This window comes from Giraffa tippelskirchi, chromosome 2 (assembly GCF_054371585.1).
Source record: "Giraffa tippelskirchi isolate mGirTip1 chromosome 2, T2T-mGirTip1v1.2.pri, whole genome shotgun sequence".
Lineage (NCBI taxonomy): Eukaryota > Metazoa > Chordata > Mammalia > Artiodactyla > Giraffidae > Giraffa > Giraffa tippelskirchi.
The window spans coordinates 149,422,170-149,440,314 of record NC_137276.1 but is presented as its reverse complement, the minus strand read 5'-3'; the positions used below and the strand labels follow the sequence as shown (position 1 = coordinate 149,440,314).

Genomic DNA, 18,145 nt, shown 5'->3' with positions numbered 1-18,145 from the left:
TACAGGTAGTAACCTATTTGTTCAAATGATATATCATTACACCCTGTTTTAGATAATTCTTTACATGCAGTTGAAGCAAGAACTTTATGCAAGCATATGGGAGTGAGTTAAAGGATATTTTATTGTTCCTGGTATATACTGTCTCCATTTTTTTAAATGCTACAGAAAAATATGAATAAAGAAATGTTTGTGGTTCACTGAAATACAGTAACAACTGAAAATTGGAAGGAATCTAAATATCAGTTACTAGACACGGCTAAATAAATTATATGTACTCCATTACTGAATATTATGTTGTTGTTAACATGATCTCTGTATTGTTGTTTAGTTAAGTTGTGTCCAACTCTTTTGTGATTCCATGGACTGCAGCCTGCCAGGCTCCTCTGTCTATAGGATTTTCCGCAAGAATACGGGAGTGGGTTGCCATTTCCTTCTCCAGGGAATCTTCCTAATCCAGGGTTCGAACCTGTGTCTCCTGCACTGCAGGCGGATGCTTTACCACTGAGCCACCTGGGAAGCCCAAGCCCTGTATACTGACTTGGAAATTTTTTCAAAATAAATTATTAAGTAAAAATGCAAACCGCAGAATAGTATATTCATGATGACTACATTTATATAAAATATTTAAAGTTATATGTGTGTATGTATGCAAATAGTTATAAAAAGGAAAGGAACTTGGAGATTGTTTGAATCTTTCATAATAGAATACATTCATGTGTTACTTATGAAATTAAACAGACATCTGAAAATAGCAGTTATATTTGGGTTCAAATTGGCTCATTGTGTGTTTAGCATGCAGCTGGGTACAAAATTAGTGCTCTTTGTTCTAGTTCTTTTCATTTCTTGTCAGTTTTTAAGGCAAATATGTTACAGTTACTGCTTAAAACACATGGGCATTACATCTAATTTTCAAAATACAGTGAAAATAAAATCTGTCAATCTCAGAAAAAAACTCACTTAGGGAGGTTTGAGAAGAAAAATCCGGGAACTCTGCCCTTAGTTTATTTTTGGATAAGATTCTCAAGACTTTTAAAAATAATTCATTATTATAATTTTTATTCATAATCATGATCAACTTATTAGTTTTCTCAATATTCTCTGAGGCCTTGAAGGCAATAAGCTTAGAGTTTCCAAAACAGGACCACTGAAATTTCCTGAAGAGAAATCAAACATAGAATAAGCCACTCCCTGTCCATAAATAAGCCATACCAGAAAGAGAAAAAAGTTAACATATTAATATTATCAGTAAAAGTGCCTTTGGTTACAGATAACCAAAAAGGAAAACTCAATTAACTTAAATAATAAGGAAAATTCATAGTTTCACAAAGCAAGACATCTGTCAGAGAAGATTGCCTGGGAAAGTGATTGGTCTCCTACAGAGAATCTGACAAGTTAAGGATAGATCAGTAGCTGTAAACACAGAAAGAAAGGTCCATGTCATGGGTGTTGTAGTTGGAAGGGCCTATCAGGTTAGTCACCAAAGGACTCATAAAGCTATCTTTATGAATAGGGAGTTCCCTGGTGATCCAATGGTTAGGATTCTGTGCTGTCACTGCTGTGGCCTAGATTCTATCCCTGGCTGGGGACCTGAGATCCTGCAAGCTGCATCGTGCTGTACAGTGTGGTCAAATTTTAAAAAACAAGCAGACAAAAGACTCAGTTTTAAGTACCCGCAAAACCAGAGAATGCAGACATCTTTTTTCTTTTATTCTGGCCATGCCATATGGCTTGCAGGATCTTAGTTCCCTGACCAAGGATTGAAACCTCATCCTTGGTAGTGAAAGTGCAGAGTCCTGACCACTGGACCACCAGGGAATTCTCCTCAGTATTTTATTATTTTTGATGTTACTATAAATGGAAATTTTAAAATTAATTTTGCTTCGGGTTTTCATTGCTAGTGCATATAATTGAATTTTGTATATTGATCTTGAATCTTGCAAACTTGTAGAGTTTGTTTAATGGTTCTTGTAGCTTTTTGGTGTATTTCTTAAAATTTTCTACATATAAGAGTATATCAATTTCAAATGCAGAGTTTTGCCCTTCCTTTCTTATCTGGATGTCTTTTACTCCTTTTCCTTTTTTCCCAGTTGTCATGGCTAGATCCTACAGTATGTACAAGGTTGAATAGAAATGCAAGAGCAGATATATTGCTTATTCCTGATCTTAGGGAAAAGAATCTAGTCTTCAGTCTTTCACCATCTAGTTGATATTGTGTGTGTGCTCAATCACTCAGTCTTGTCCAACTCTCTGTGACCTCATGGACTATATCCCACCAGGCTTCTCTGTCCATGGGATTCTCCAGGCAAGAATACTAGAGTGGGTTGCCATTTCCTACTCCAGGGGATCTTCCTGGCCCAGGGATCAAATCCGCATCTCTAGTTATAGGTTTTTTTGTAGATGTACTTTATCTGGTTGAGGAAGTTCTCGTCTGTTTCTAGTTTGTTGAGCATTTTTGCCACGGAGGTTGGCAAAACTCAAATGCTGTTTCTGCATCATTGAAGTACATCCTTGCTTCATCGTATATGCATTTTAAACTTTGCTAGGTAACGTTAAACTGCTCTTCTCAAGCTATAGCAATTTACATCCTTAAAAGGAAATTTGAAACTTCCCATTTCTTCATTAAGAGCAATGATTATTATTATGGTCCTTTACTTATTGTCAATCTAATGGATTGCTATCCATTATTGCTAATAGAATGCTATCTCCTTATTTTACTTTGTGTGTTTCTGATAACTAGTAAAGTTGAAGATGCTTTAATAATTTGAAATTTATGGATGTCTATAATGTTTCTTGTGAATTATCATAATATCAACATCCTTTGATCATTTTTATATAGCCTCATTTATTTTTCTTATTAATTTGTGGAAGCCCCTTATATGTTATACTCATTTCATATCATTTATGAATATTATAGATATTTTTCCAAGTTCATAAAAAGATAATTCTGGAGCATATAAGAATTATTAATTTTATCTTAATCACTGCATTAACATTACTTTTTACATAAGATCTTATATTAACAGTATGTAAAACAGTGCCTCCCTTTAGGTCTTAAAAAAAAGACATGCTTTCCATCACATCTTTGACACATTCAAAATTATATTCTCAGCTTCTACTGATGCTTTTTGCTAGAGAACTGATCACAAAGGAACTAAAAATTTCTGTATGTTAAAAACTATCATTGTAACTATGCCTTATAATTTTCCATAATTACTTCTGTTCTCTTTCAATTCTATACTAACCTGCTTTTGCCTGAGTAGAACTGAAATTTCCAAAGGAAATTGGTAGTTTGCATCTTTCAAGGAGTTTTAATATTTCATCTAAATTGTTGAATTTCATGGCATAAAGTTGTTCATAATATTCCCTTATTATACTTTTAGTATCTGCTTTTAGTAGTATCTGAAGTTTATTCACCTTTCATTCTTGATCTTTCATTTGTGTCTTTCTCATTTTTCCTGATCAGTCTCACTGTATGTTTGTCAATTTTATAAATATTCACACATAGCCAGCTTTTGTTTTTATTGATTATTCTCTAATGTTTTTCTGTTTCCTATTTTATTAATTTCTGCTATGGTCTTATTATTTCCTTTGTTCTGCTTACTATGGGTTTCATTTGATCTTGTTTTCCCAGTTCCTAATGGTTGAAGCTAAGATCACTTATTTGAGAGCTCTCATCCATGGAAGGTGTTTAATGCTATAAATTCCCCTCTAAAAACTGCTTAAGGTGTATTTCATAGATTTTGCAATACTCTACTCATATTATGTCAGTTGCAAAGACTTTATAATTTCCCTATTGATTTCTTTGACCCATTAGTTATTTAGAAGCATGTTTTTTAGTTTCCAAATTTTAGGTTGTTCTCCAGAAATCTTTGTTATTGATATCTGAAGTAATTATATTCAGAGAACATACCTTAAAAGATTTTAATTCATTCAAAATTTTAAATTTTGTTTTATGATCCAGGATATACGGTCTAGCTTTGTTAATGTTCCAGATTCACTAAAGAAAATGTACATTCTGCTGTTGTGTTTGTTCAATAAATGTCAATTAGGTCAAACTGGTTAATAGTGTTGTTCAAGTTCTCTATACCTTTGCTGATTTCTTGTCTACTTGTCAATTATTGAGACAGGGTAATTGAAATCTCTGAAATCTAATGGCAAGCTTTTTTCACCTTGAAGTTCACCATTTTAGCTTCATGTATTTTAATGTGCTGGCACTAGGTATGTACATATTTAGAATTATTCTGTCTTCTTGATGAATTGATCCCTTTATGGTTACAAAATGACCCTCTTTATCCTTGGAAACTTTATTTGCTCTGAAATTTACTTTGTCTGATATTAATATAGTCTCTACAGCTTTTTCATTAGTGTTAACATGGCATATTTTTCCTTTTATTTAATATGAAACCTATTTGTAATTTTGTTTTTAAGTGACTTTAGAATATTGTTGAGTCTTCTTATTTTATCCAGTCTGACAATCTCTGTCTTTTAGTTGGGATGTTTAAATTATCTACATTAAATATGAGTATTGAAATGTTTGTGTTTAAATCTGTCATCTTGCTATTTGTTTTCTATTTGTGCCAACTGTTTATTGCTTACTTTTTCTCTTTTTCTGCCTTATTTTAGATTAAGTGAACATTTTTATTTTATTTATTTAACATTTAGTTTCTTTCTTTGTTGGTTTATTAGCTGTAACTCTTTGATAGTTATATAGTGATTGTTTTAGAGTTTACATGTTTACAGCATACATCTTTAAGACATCATAATTCGTCTTCAAGTGATATTAAATTACCTCTCATAGTATAACAACTTTGTAATAATATACTTCCATGTGTTTCAAGTGTTTGTACTATTATTGTCATACATTTTACTTCTACATATTTTATGAAATCCAAGACATTATTATTTTGCTTTAAACAGTCAATTCCTTTCAAAGGAATTTAAATAATAAGAGAAAATATCTTTCTAATTATTTGTATATTTACCATTTCTGGTGTTTTTTGTTCCTTTGTGTAGTTCTAGATTTCATTCTGTTATCATTTTCCTTCTGATTGAAGGACTTTAACATTTTTTTTTTATAGTGCAGTCTTGCTAGCTTGTAATGAATTCTTTCAGCCTTTGTATATCTGAAATAGTTTTTATTTTACCTTCATTTTTGTCAGATATTTTTGCTGAGTGTAGAAATCTAGGTAAACAGTTTAGTTCTTTCAGTATTTTAAAAGTGCTCCTATCTTCCAGCTTCCATTGTTTCCAGTGAGAAATCTGTAGTCTTTGTTCCTGTGTACATAATATATCCTTTTTCCTCTGGTTGTCTTTAAGGTTTTCTCTTTATCAATGATTTTAAGAAATTTGTTTATAATATGTCTTGCTATAGTTTTCATTGTGTCTCTTGTTCTTGTAGTTTACTGGGACTCTTAGATACATGGGTTTGCAGTATTTATCAAATTTGGGGAATTTTTAGCCATTATTTCTTCTAAAGTTTTTTCTGTCCTCCCATCTATCTTTTCCTCTGGGGACCTCAGTTTCACTTAGGTTAGGCTGCTTGAAACTCTTCTGCAGACTGGATGTTCTGTTACTTTTTTTAAGTCCTCCCCCTTTGTATTTTTAATTTGGCTAGTTTCTATTTCCACATTATTTCATTCACTAACTTTTTCTCCTTAACTTCTTCCTCTAGTTAATTCCATCAAGTGTATTTTTTATTTCAGATATTGTCATTTTTCATCTTTCGAAATTCAATCTGTGTCTTAAAAAATCTTTCATATCTTCAGTCTTTCCTCTAACTTACTGAACTTGTGGAATATAATTAGAGTGTTGGGTATAATACATACTTTAATGTTCTTATCTACTAATTCTATCATCTGTGTCATTTCTAGATCAGTTTCTATTATATTTTCTCTCCAGTCTTGTATAAGGTCTGAGGATTATCGAATGTTTTTTTCTTCAGTCTCTAGTAGTTTTCTTAATGTATGTACTGATCAGTACTCAGCTCCAGGTGGAACGTGTATGCTACTGCTAAGTCACCTCAGTCGTGTCCGACTCTGTGCGACCCCATAGGTGGCAGCCCAGGAGGCTCCGCCGTCCCTGGGATTCTCCAGGCAAGAATACTGGAGTGGGTTGCCATTTCCTTCTCCAATGCATGAAAGTGAAAAGTGAAAGTGAAGTAGCTCAGTCGTGTCCGGCTCTTAGCGACCCCATGGACTGCAGCCTACCAGGCTCCTCCATCCATGGGATTTTCCAGGCAAGAGTACTGGCGTGGGGTGCCATTGCCTTCTCCACCAGGTTAACTAATGAAACAAAAACCTGATAAAAACTTTCTCTGGTGCCTCCAGTTCAAACAGCTCCCCCTAGTTCTGGGGCAGGCAGCAGCTATTGGGATGGCTCTTCCTTATTCCAAACTCTTCTAGGGAGCTCACTGTTTCTTGGCCTATCACCTGGGTTGTTATTTTGTGCCCTCTCTGCTTAAACTACTGTAATAATTGTTTCTGTTTAAGAAGACTCAGCGACACACTGGGAGCCCATCTTCAGTGACAAGCACATCCAGAAAACGGGCGACTCTGAGAGGGCCTCAGGACGGACGGTGTTCTATCGCCTCCTCAGGAGGGCTCCGCCCTGTGGAGTCTGCACTTCCTGGAGTAGTGGATTCCACTCCATCGTGGTTGGTATTCTGCTGGGCTACCTCTTCTACGTGTATAGACCTCTGAAATTCTCTCAATTCAGATTTCTCCTCTCTGGGACTCTGCTTTGTAAAGTGATGTATGTACTGATACATACAAAAGTCCAGCTTTTGGTCATTCAAAAGTCCAGCTTTAATTCTTCAAGTCAGGAAGACAGACTACGTGGATATTTCTCCCTACGTCACAGCCTGGAAACTTTCTCAAGGCAGTAAACTGGGTAAATGTAAAACTCATTTTATTGTTTTCTGACTCAGAGGTCACTATTCTTTCTCGCCTAATGTTCAACATCTTTAAAACTATCATTTGATATATTTTGTTAGGGTTTTGGTTATTTCAGAAGGGAGGGTATATCTGGTTCTATTTATTCCAGAACCAGATATACCTTGGTATATTTGTCCAGAAGCAGATATCCCTTATACTGTTTAGTTGCAACCAAGTTAAAGCTTCAGCTACCCTCTCCTGTGTAATTCATATTCCTCAAAGTAATCTCAGTTCTAGGAATTCCTCTTATCTTCCTCCCCACCACTTTAAATTACCTACCCATTCTTTCTTTGTGTTGCTTATTAGTTAATTCATTAACGAACCAGTGCTAATGAACTAACGAATCTCTTCTTCTAAGCAATTTTTCAAAAATTAAAAGAATAAAACTTCCTTTTTTGCTTATAATAATAAAAATGCTCAGTCTAAGGAGAATGTGTCAAGAAGAACTTGAAGGGACTTCCCTGATGGTCCCATGTTTAAGACTCAACTTCCACTGCAAAGATGTGGGTTTGATCCCTGGTTGGGGAATTAAGATCCTGCATGCCCTGCAATGCAGGGGGGGGGGGGGGAATCACCTGTTGTCAGTTTATCCCAGGATTTTTTCAATATATTTTAATGGAATCATATAAATATGTAATTCTGCATTCTGCTTGTTCCACTCAGCATTTTAGTGAGCTTTTGCTCTACTATTGAAACTTCTCTGAGAAGCAATTTAAGTGATGCATAGTATTTCATTTCACTATAATCAGATGTTTAGATAGTTTCCAATGTTTACTATTATATATAACGCTATACAAATATTTTTCTGTATCTCTGATTTTTTTTAGGTCTCAAAATGAAATTACTAAACCAAAAGATATAAATCTGTTTAAGACTTTAGTGAATATTACCATTTTTACCTCAAGAAATATTATACCATTTATACTTCCACCAGTAGTATGTGAAATTATCTGTCTCATCATCTTCTTATTTTTGTTGCATATCAAAATAGCAGGGGCTTCCTAGAGAGAGGAAAAAGCTTATTCACAAGGAATTATTTGAATGATAGAAATTTATGTGCTGTAGTTGATAGTACCTCCCAAGGCTTCTAAGTACAGTTGTACAGTTTGTACACTGTACAGAAACACCTGGCTGGGGGGCCAGAGGATGTTAAAATTCATTTCATGCTCTGCTTTCCAAATGGAGTCCCCACAGGGCTTTTTCTAATTCAAAAGACCTGTAAAGTCTGTTGGTGGCCCTGATAGCTACCATTTATCCCTGTAATTACTATGTGTCTGACATGTGCTGAGGATTTTAAATTTATTATCACATTTAATCCTCATAACAACTCTGTGTTGAAAGTATTATCATTTCATTTTAGAAATGAAAAAACTGAGGATTAGAGAATTTATATAATCTGATCTAAATGTTCAGAATTTACACAGAATTTATAGGTATTGTAGTTTGAATTCAGATTAGATTTGTTTGATTCCAAATCTAGTGCTATTTTGTCAATGACTGATTTTTAGTTAAGCGGACCATCAAGCATTCCTCAAATGTCTCTGCTAGGTCTTTTAGGTAGGTAAAATGATCACAGTTTACCAGCCACTAAGAAAAATAACACAACAATAACATGATTGTTTGAAAACATTTGTACTCCGGCGAAAAAAATTTTCAACTTTCATTACCTAGTATGCATACAGATAAATAGTTTGAGTAATATTAATATTAGGTGATACACATTTATGAAAGTAGGTAATCTAGGAAAAGCATATTCTCACTACAGATTACTATCTTCCATAGTATTTTATAGTGAGACCACTTATAGAATAGTGCTTGTTCACATCCTTCACGGAATATTATGGCCACAGCAATTTTAGTAAAGGGCTGTGGGAGATAGCTTTAAGAACAATAAAGACTTGGTAGGAAAATGATTCATTTAATATCCTGCTAACCTTTTTTTCAGTGATAACCACGTTGGACTATTACTGTAATCATTAGTGAAAGCAGTGATGACCAGAGTTACTCAATCTAAGGAGAAAATTTGGCAGGGCCTAATATGCCTATCTTGTAATCTCCATTAAATCTTGTTTTGGCTTTCATTCAATGCAAGACATTACCTGGGGGAAGCAAGGCCTGGAGTGGAATATCATACTCTTTCCTATGTCATTTATCTTTTATGAGTTCTAGTCTACCCAGTGGAGTGTGACTCAAGAGGTCATGTTGCTGCTATCTAAACACTGTATTCATTGATATTTGACCTTTGGCAAAGAGGTAGGTTTTCCATAGATACTATTCTCTAATGAGCTCTGGTTGTAAATAACTCCCTGTTCTCCTTGGCAATAATAATTCCTACCTGTTGGGAGCTCCAATTGACTCTGAAGTAATCATCTTATGAAAGGTAGAAATCATCAAAATTTCACTTGTTGGTAGAAAGGTAAATATAAAGAAGATACTTGTGATAGTTATGGAAGAAAAAAGGCATCGTTGTTTGAACTGCTTTAATTAAAGAAAAGATGGTTGCAAATGAGTTGATTTCTGTGTTTGGACTTCTCACAAATGATACGTTTTATATAAATATGTTAACAAAAATCCAGTCGACATTATGTGTTGATCCCTGGGGGAGACAAGGACATGGATGTAATATAAACTCAGCATCTTTTTAGTATGTATCATAGCTTGATGAAAGGATTGATGTACATAAGAATTTGGGGCTTCCAGTTCAGTTCAGTTTCTCAGTCGTGTCCCACTCTTTGCGACCCCATGAACTGCAACACACCAGGCTTCCCTGTCTATCACCAACTCCCGGAGTTTACTCAAACTCATGTCCATTGAATCGGTGATGCCACCCAACCATCTCATCCTCTGTCATTCCGTTCTCCTCCTGCCTTCAATCTTTCCCAGCATCAGGGTCTTTTCAAAAGAGTCAGTTCTTTGCATCAGGTGGTCAAAGTATTGGAGTTTCAGCTTCAGCATCAGTCCTTCAAATGAATACTCAGGATTGATCTACTTTAGGATGGACTGGTTGGATCTTCTTGCTGTCCAAGGGACTGTCAAGAGTCTTCTCCATCACCACAGTTCAAAAGCATCAATTCTTTGGCACTCAGCTTTCTTTATAGTCCAACTATCATATCCATCCATGACTACTGGAAAAACCATAGCTTTGACTATATGGACCTTTGTCAACAAAGTAATGTCTTGGCTTCCAGTTTTGAGTAAATGAAAGCTGGCTTAAAGTGTGGTACTTTTAAAGGACATTTACCCTCTAGTCATCATTTAGCTAGGGCTTATGTTTTCACTGATTTGTATTCTAGGTCGTTTATTTATAAACTTGGGCAAAATTTGGGAAACTTCGAAAGGGATTATTCTTATCAGGTAGCTATATCTTGATGACAATTCTGACATTTCAAGATTACCCACCGATGGTATTATATCTTGTGGGGTTTTCTTTTAATACTTTGCTTAAAGAGTAAGATAAAGGGCCTATAATAAAGCTCAGAAATACTTCTGTCTAAAAGACAAATATGGCAATTGCTCTTTACATACAACCTGAAATCAGGAACAATATGACCAGCTAAGGATATAGAAATTTAAATCAGAAGTGCGGAGGGTTGCATCCTGGTGTACCTGAAACATGTTCCATACTACCTTGGCTTTAAAATTCTCTAATTTTTCTATTATATTAGAAGTTATTCACTTTGGGAGCAATAAAGAAACTCCAACTTGAACTGCCTTGTATCTTTTAGTTGGAATTTTCCCAAAGCACAAAAGTTAAAATGTAAAAGTTGCTGTGTTTCATTAGTTTTATTCTTTTGAATGTTGCTATGGTGAAAGCTCTGTGTGAAATTATTAGAAGACAAGTTTTCAAGTGATTGTAAAAGAAGATGCATATATGGGGACTCACTCAAAGGGCATTATTTAAAAAAGAAATTTTTCAGCCACCTATATCTCAGGGTATCTATTCCCATTCAAGGATAGAGAATCCACCATCTGTATGATTATTTTTACATCTGAACTTTTTTTTATACACTGGAGAGACTCAAAACTTTCAGGGTCATTTGCCCAGCATGTAGTGGAATGTCCTGTGCAATAGATTCCAATTAATATGACCGTGTTCAATAGCCCTGTACCACCAATGATGTTTAACTGCTTTCCACTTGGCTTTATATGGCACTTCTTTGTTGCAGCTGCAACCAGGTCTATCGCCCCTTTGATAGAATTTCAGTTACCCCAGGGAGAAGCTTTCAACTTTATTAAGCATTGAAGTCTGCACATTTATTCTTCTATGGAAGAACAGATCAAAAGCACACTTTCTGAGGAAGTAATCTGAAAAATTAGGATAGCACTTGTGGACTTTGGCAATAATGTTTTCCTGTAATTGAAACCTAAGAACCTGTGTCAGATGACTAGACTATTATGAACTTCTTAGCATTTAACAAACCTTCTATCTTGCTCTCTCTCTCTTTTTAAGTAAATAGGGTTCTTTAATTCGACTTAACTAATTCTTTAGCATGCTGTGTCCCTTCTGTTGTGGTTAGGAAACCTAAATCTAGGTTTAGAGATAGGGAACTGACAATCAAGGAAAAAAAACAATTAGATGATTAAGTTATGAATTAGAAAAAAAGCCTGTGGTTTTCAATCCTTCTCTAGCATTAGCTCATTGTAAAAAATTGAAAAAGACACTTAGATTTTCTGGGCCACAGTTTCCTCATCTTTGAACAGTGAGGATTAGCTGAATTATATGTAAGACTTCTGCTGAATCTGAAATTCTCTAAGTCTAAATGTTGGGCAGGATGTGATCAGACAGAGACAATTCCTTATATTTGTACACAGCCATTTTTATTTTGCATCCTCTATGTGTTTCGATGTAGGTTTGGCTTGGCAATGGAATAATGCAGTACATTTTTCTTGCAAGTTGAAATGATATGTACCTGGAACACAGGTAAAGCCAGAGTAAAACTGTCTTTACAAAGGAGATTAGACTGAGTCCCATTTCTCCCATCAATCCCAAGAAGCTAGAACTTGGGAAAGATATCACACAGACACCTCTGAGAAAATTGTCTTGTATACATACATATGCAGGAGGGACAGCAGCTAGACGGCCGGCCTGGTGGTGTGAGGCTGCAGCAGGCACACGGTGCTAGGCGGGAGAGGGCGCTGGACCCCAGGCCCTGGTTGAGGCAGGCAGGTGAGCAGGACAGCCCAATGATCTGCTTCTGAGCATGCGAAAACTTGTGCCTCCTGAGGGACAGTCTGAAGTCCATGCTATGGAAGACGAGAAGCTAATGGCAGAGAAAGATAGCTTGGACCCATCTTTTATGCACTCATCTTGCCTTTTGGCAAAAAGATGGGAGACTAGATGACAGAGTAGAAGCAACTTCAGCTCATCTTATCCCAAGAGAACACTAAAACCAAAACTAACTGCTGAATAGCTTTTGAGAAAAAGGACTGCTGCTGCTGCTGCTAAGTTGCTTCAGTCATCTCCAACTCTGTGCGACCCCATAGATGGCAGCCCACCAGGCTCCCCTGTCCCTGGAGTGGGTTGCCATTGCATTCTCTGGATAAAAAGGACTGGAACTTACCAAAAAGGATATTCTACATCCAAAGGCAGAAAGTCCAAAGAAATGGTAGAAGGTATAATTGAATCACTTTGCTTTACACCTGAAACTATCACAAGGTTGTTAATCAGCTATACTCCAAAATAAAATAAAAAGTTAAAAAAAGAGAGATGGTAGAAGGGGCACACTTGTGATATAATTCACCCCACTCCAGTACTCTTGCCTGGAAAATCCCACTGCCAGCGGAGCCTGGTGGGCTGCAGTCCATGGGGTCTTGAAGAGTTGGACACGACTGAGCGACTTCACTTTCACTTTTCACTTTCATGCATTGGAGAAGGAAATGGCAACCCATTCCAGTGTTCTTGCCTGGAGAATCCCTGGGATGGGAGAGCCTGGTGGGCTGCCGTCTATGGGGTCGCACAGAGTCGGACACTACTGAAGTGACTTAGCAGCAGTAGCAATAGCAGCAGCAGCAGCATGATATAATTGAATCTCATACCTGCTGAGTGGGAAACCCACAAACTGGAAAATAATTATATTGCAGAAGTTCTCCTGCAGAAGTGCAAGTTCTGAGCCCAAAATCAGTCTCCCCAGCCTGGGGGTCTTGCATTGGTAGGAGGAGCCCCCAGAGCATTTGGCTTTAAAGGCCAGCGGGACTTAGTTGCAGGAGCTCCACAGAATCAGGTGAAACAGAGACTCCACTCTCGGAATGCACAGACATGGTCTCCTGCACACCTGAACCCAGGGCAAAGGCAGTGACTTCATAGTCATGGAGCCAGATCTACTTACTGGTTTTGGAGGGTGTCCTGGGAAGGCTCTCTCTGGGGTCATAAAAGCTGGTGGTAGAACTATTGGGGGGTGTTCATCTACTTGAACTCTGGCTGGAGGCAGACATCTTGTTTGGATAACTAGCACCAAGACCTGGCCCCACCCACCACACCTGTAGTCTCCAGTGCTTGGATGGAAGTGAAAGTGTTAGTCACTTGGTCTGGTCCAACTCTTTGTGACCCCATAGACTGTAGCCTGCCAGACTCCTCTGTCCATGGAATTCTCCAGGCAAGAACACTGGAATAGGTAGCCATTCCCTTCTCTAGGGGATCTTCCCGACCCAAGGATCAAACCCAGGTGTCCTGCATTGCAGGCAGATTCTTTACCATCTAAACTACCAGGGAAGCCCAGTGCTTTAGGCCAAAAAACCTATATGGTGTGAACACAGCCCCACCCATCAGTGGACAGACTGAAAAAGACTTCCTAAGCCCATAGCCACCTCAAGACATGCCCCATGATGCAGCCCTGCCTGCAAGAGGGCCAAGACCCCAGTTCCACCCACCCAGGAGGCCTGCCAGCCCCTCCCACCAAAAAGTCTGCACAAGCCTCTAGACTAGCCTCACCCTTGGGGCAGACACCAGAAGCATGAAAACTACGATCTAGCACCCTGGGGAATGTAGTTCATAACCTACCCTGGGACCAACTGGTCCCTGACCCTTGTGTGATGAGAGGGGGAGTACTTCTAGGACACTTAGAATGTCCCCTAGAGAGGGCCACTGCTCCAAGTTTGAGAACACTAACTAACCTTCCACATACATATAAATACAAATAGAAATTTAAACAAAATGAGGTGGCAGGAGAATATGCTCCACACAAAGGAACAAGATAAAACCCCAGAAGACCAACTGTGTGATGAGGAGATAGACAACCTACCCAAGAAAGAATTCAGAGTAATGATTGTAAAAATGATCCAAGAACTCGGGAAAAGAATGGATGCACAGAGCAAGAAGTTACAAGAAGTTTTTAACAATGAGTCATTGCTTAGTCACATTTGACTCTTTGCCACCCCATGGACTATAGTCCATCAGGCTCCTCTGTCCATGGAATTCTCCAAGAATACTGGACTAGGTAGCCATTCCCTTCTACAGGGGATATTGTTGACCCAGGGATGGAACCCTGGTCTCCTGCATTGCAAACAGATTCTTACCATCTGAGCCACCAGGGAAGCCCCTAACAAAAAGTTAGAAAATGTAAAGTACACACACATACAACAGAACAGGACACACATACAACATGATAGCAAGGAGATCAAACCAGTCAATCCTAAAGCAAATCAACCCTAAATATTCATTGGAAGGACTTATGCTGAAGCTGAAGCTCCAATACTGTGGCTACCTGATGTGAAGAGCTGAGTCATTGGAAAAGACCCTGATGCTGGGAAAGATTGAAGGCAGGAAGAGAAGGGAGCAACAGAGGATAAGATGGTTGGATGGCATCACTAACTCAATGGACTTGAATTTGAGCAAAACGCGGGAGGCAGTGAAGGACACGGAAGCCCAGTGTGCTGCAGACCATGGGGTCGCAAAGAGCTGGACACAACTTAGCTACTGAACAACACCACCACATACATACACACACGTAATTCAGATTTCTCCACAACTGATGGGACATATTATTGCCTTCTGTGTTAATCTGAATCTGAGGGCTAACCCTGTTATTAGCTCTTTCAAAGGTTTAGATAAAAATCTTGTGTTCCAGTTTGTGGAATTTAGATCCTTGAAAGGGATTTCCTTGAATCAAAATGTATACTACATACTGCCTGTAGGCTGAATATAATTTCTAACAGCATTTTGTCAATGGATGCTCAAAACACAAGTACTAAATGCAGAAGTCCTCAAAATGTTTTAGCACTAAAAGGTTGGAAATTATTTTATAGGCCAATTCTTTCCAAAATTTTCAATTCTGATGATTAGGGATCAAGTGTTCCCATGTCCCTCTTCAGGATCTTGATAAATACCAGCAAGGATCTAACTACCACTAAGACATGGATGATATTATTGGAAACTTTTACTTGGGAAGTATGAATTTAGGAGCTATGTTTCTAATCTCAGATCTTCAGCATTTTATTTCTGATATTGGATAATTTACTTGTCCTATCTGTCCTTGTATTATTTTTTATACTATACCAAACTCCTACAAATAATAGTTTCTTGAAGGTTAATAACAATGTGGAATGTGAAACCATATGGAATAACCTTGTATTCTTGATTGCATTAAAAATTTACTGATCTATCTCAAACTTTGAATGGTTCTTTTTACTAATGCATGATTTTGTAATATTATTCATTGGTCATTGGAAAAATATTTGTTCCCTGACTTATTCAGATACTCTGACTTTTAATACATTTCATTATACATTACCCAAGAAATTTTCTGTTAATATGAATCTGTCATCTCAGATCTCAGAATCTGAGATTCTGTTATCATGAATCTCATTAGATAAGACTTTTAAGTGTTGAGAAATTGTAAAGTTCACCATGGTAGACTCAAGTTTTCCAAAATTTTAGTTTTCTCTCAAATTTATCAGGGGCAAAAAAAATACCATCTGTTGTTTGCCTTGAAGTGACAGGCTTATTTGTTAATTAAAACAAATTGAAAACTGTATCAAATATCCAATCTGATAATCCATCATTTGTCTGTCAGTCTTTTTTTTCATGTAAAAATAGTTTTATGAAAATGTAAACTGGTTCCATTTTGTATTTAATTGTGTGAATTGCTTTTCCTAGAGACAATATCATATTTCAGAATATAGCAGAAGGGTTTCAGGAATACTTCTCATTTCATTATACAGAACATTAATAAGAGGTATAAATTTAATAAAGTAATCATTTTATTGCTTTAAAAAGGACATTCTTTTCAGGTTTCAAACATTTTTGTTTGCTTTTTTGAGTGTGCCATACAGCTTGCAGCATCTTAGTTCCGCAACCAGGGATTCAACACAGACCCTTGGCAGCGAAAGTGCAGAGTTTGAACCACTGGAAATTCCCTGTAAAAGACATTCTTAAGTGAACCTAGCATTTTATTTATATTTTTATTTTGAGTGCATAATGGTGAAGAATGTAACTACCAGTGTAGTATGGTGTCACTGTTTTGATTCTTCCTAAGGGACCAAAAGTTTTACCCACCATTGCTTTTGCACCACTAGTAAATATTAACATAATGAAGAAAAAAAATAGCATCTTAGTTTTTTTTCAAACTTTAAACTTTTTATTTTTTATTGAGGTGTTTTATTATGAAAGTATCTTTGGCTTGGCACACTTCCTGTGTCTTGGAGACCCCAGGAGTGTGCAGATTGCATTTTTCTGTCCAGAAAACCACTGGGCTAGAGCACCCCACTCCAGTACTCTTGCCTGGAAAATCCCATGGACAGAGGAGCCTGGTAGGCTACAGTCCATGGGGTCGCTAAGAGTCGGACACGACTGAGCGACTTCACTTTTACTTTTCCCTTTCATGCACTGGAGAAGGAAATGGCAACCCATTCCAGTATTCTTGCCTGGAGAATCCCAGGGATGGCGGAGCCTGGTGGGCTGCCGTCTATGGGGTCGCACAGAGTCGGACACGACTGAAGCGACTTAGCAGCAGCAGCAGAGTTCAATATTAATATGTGATAGAGTCTGAGCCTGCTCTGATTCTGTAGTTGAAAACTTCAATATATCTATTATTTCCTTTTCTTTTATAGTGGATATGGAGGAAGAGAAGTATTAATAGTATATTTATTTTCCATAAGCTTGCTCAGATAATGCAGTTCATGTCAAGCACAGCATCAATTTCTTCTAATTTTTTTTCCAGACTAGCTGATTAATAATTGAATTTTATCTTTAGGCCAACACTTAAATGTAGATGAGAGAGTAATCATCTTCCATTTTTCTAGAATTGTTATTAAGATTTTAAAAATTCAAGCCAAAATATGCTCTGTGATACAAGTTTCTTTCATCAAAGTGAAAAACATAAGCTAATATTACACTGATGATTACAAACAGATTATTTGAAAGGAAGATCTTCAACTCATTTTTCACCATTTACAATGTACCTGGTGCTTGGAAATTCCTCAAGAATTGCATATGTGCAGATGAAAATGGAGTTCATAATTAATCCATAGGACAAATAAATTCCTGAGAATGTGTAGATTCTCCCTAAGAACCCAAGAACATAAATGCTAACAATTTATTCACTGAAACTGAAAACAAGATTTGAAAATTTAAAGAAGATCATCTTTGAGCAGTAGGAAAAGCTAATCATTTTTATTTGACAGATTTTATGCTTCATTCTTCTTGAAAATTCTTCCTAGTCTAGCAAACACTAAAATATATAAAAAATCATAGTGCAGGTTGCACTTCAAATGTGTCTTTAAATTTTCATATCCAACAGATTTGAAAATTGAATCATATTTTAAATGTATTAGGAAAAATCCCCATATAAAAGAATCATAAGATGAATCATTTCAGTAAAGAATTCTATTGTAAACCACAGAAAAATCCTTTCTAAATTATATTTTGAGTGCCTGGATTTATGTATTTCATGTATTTTAAGGAAAGATATGTTACAGCAGAAGCTATCATATATATATGTATAATGCTAGAAGTTATTATTTCCTTATTATTTATTAAGTTAGAATCATACTGGAATTACACCATACTGTTGAGAAATATCTTGATGGAAATAAACTAATGTGAGATAGAGCTGAGCTGGCCATCAGTGATAGAATTAACTTCAGCATGCATCTTCTTTGACTCCTTAGCACCATTCAAAACCATTGGCCACTCTCTTTCTTGAATATGCATGTTCTCTCTCTCTCTTTTTAATATTTTTTGGTTTATATTGACACTATTGACTCAACTATTTCTTGAT

At 36.7% G+C, this 18,145-nt stretch overlaps 1 long non-coding RNA gene across 1 annotated transcript in view; it reads left to right on the top strand.

Annotated features, from left to right (window-relative positions):
• Positions 1 to 18,145, top strand: part of LOC145538668 (uncharacterized) — an 89,905-nt gene that overhangs the window by 14,144 nt on the left and 57,616 nt on the right. The window contains exon 2 of the long non-coding RNA XR_014077159.1: positions 6,489 to 6,888. This is a non-coding gene — a long non-coding RNA (uncharacterized LOC145538668). The remainder of the gene's footprint in view (positions 1 to 6,488; positions 6,889 to 18,145) is intronic.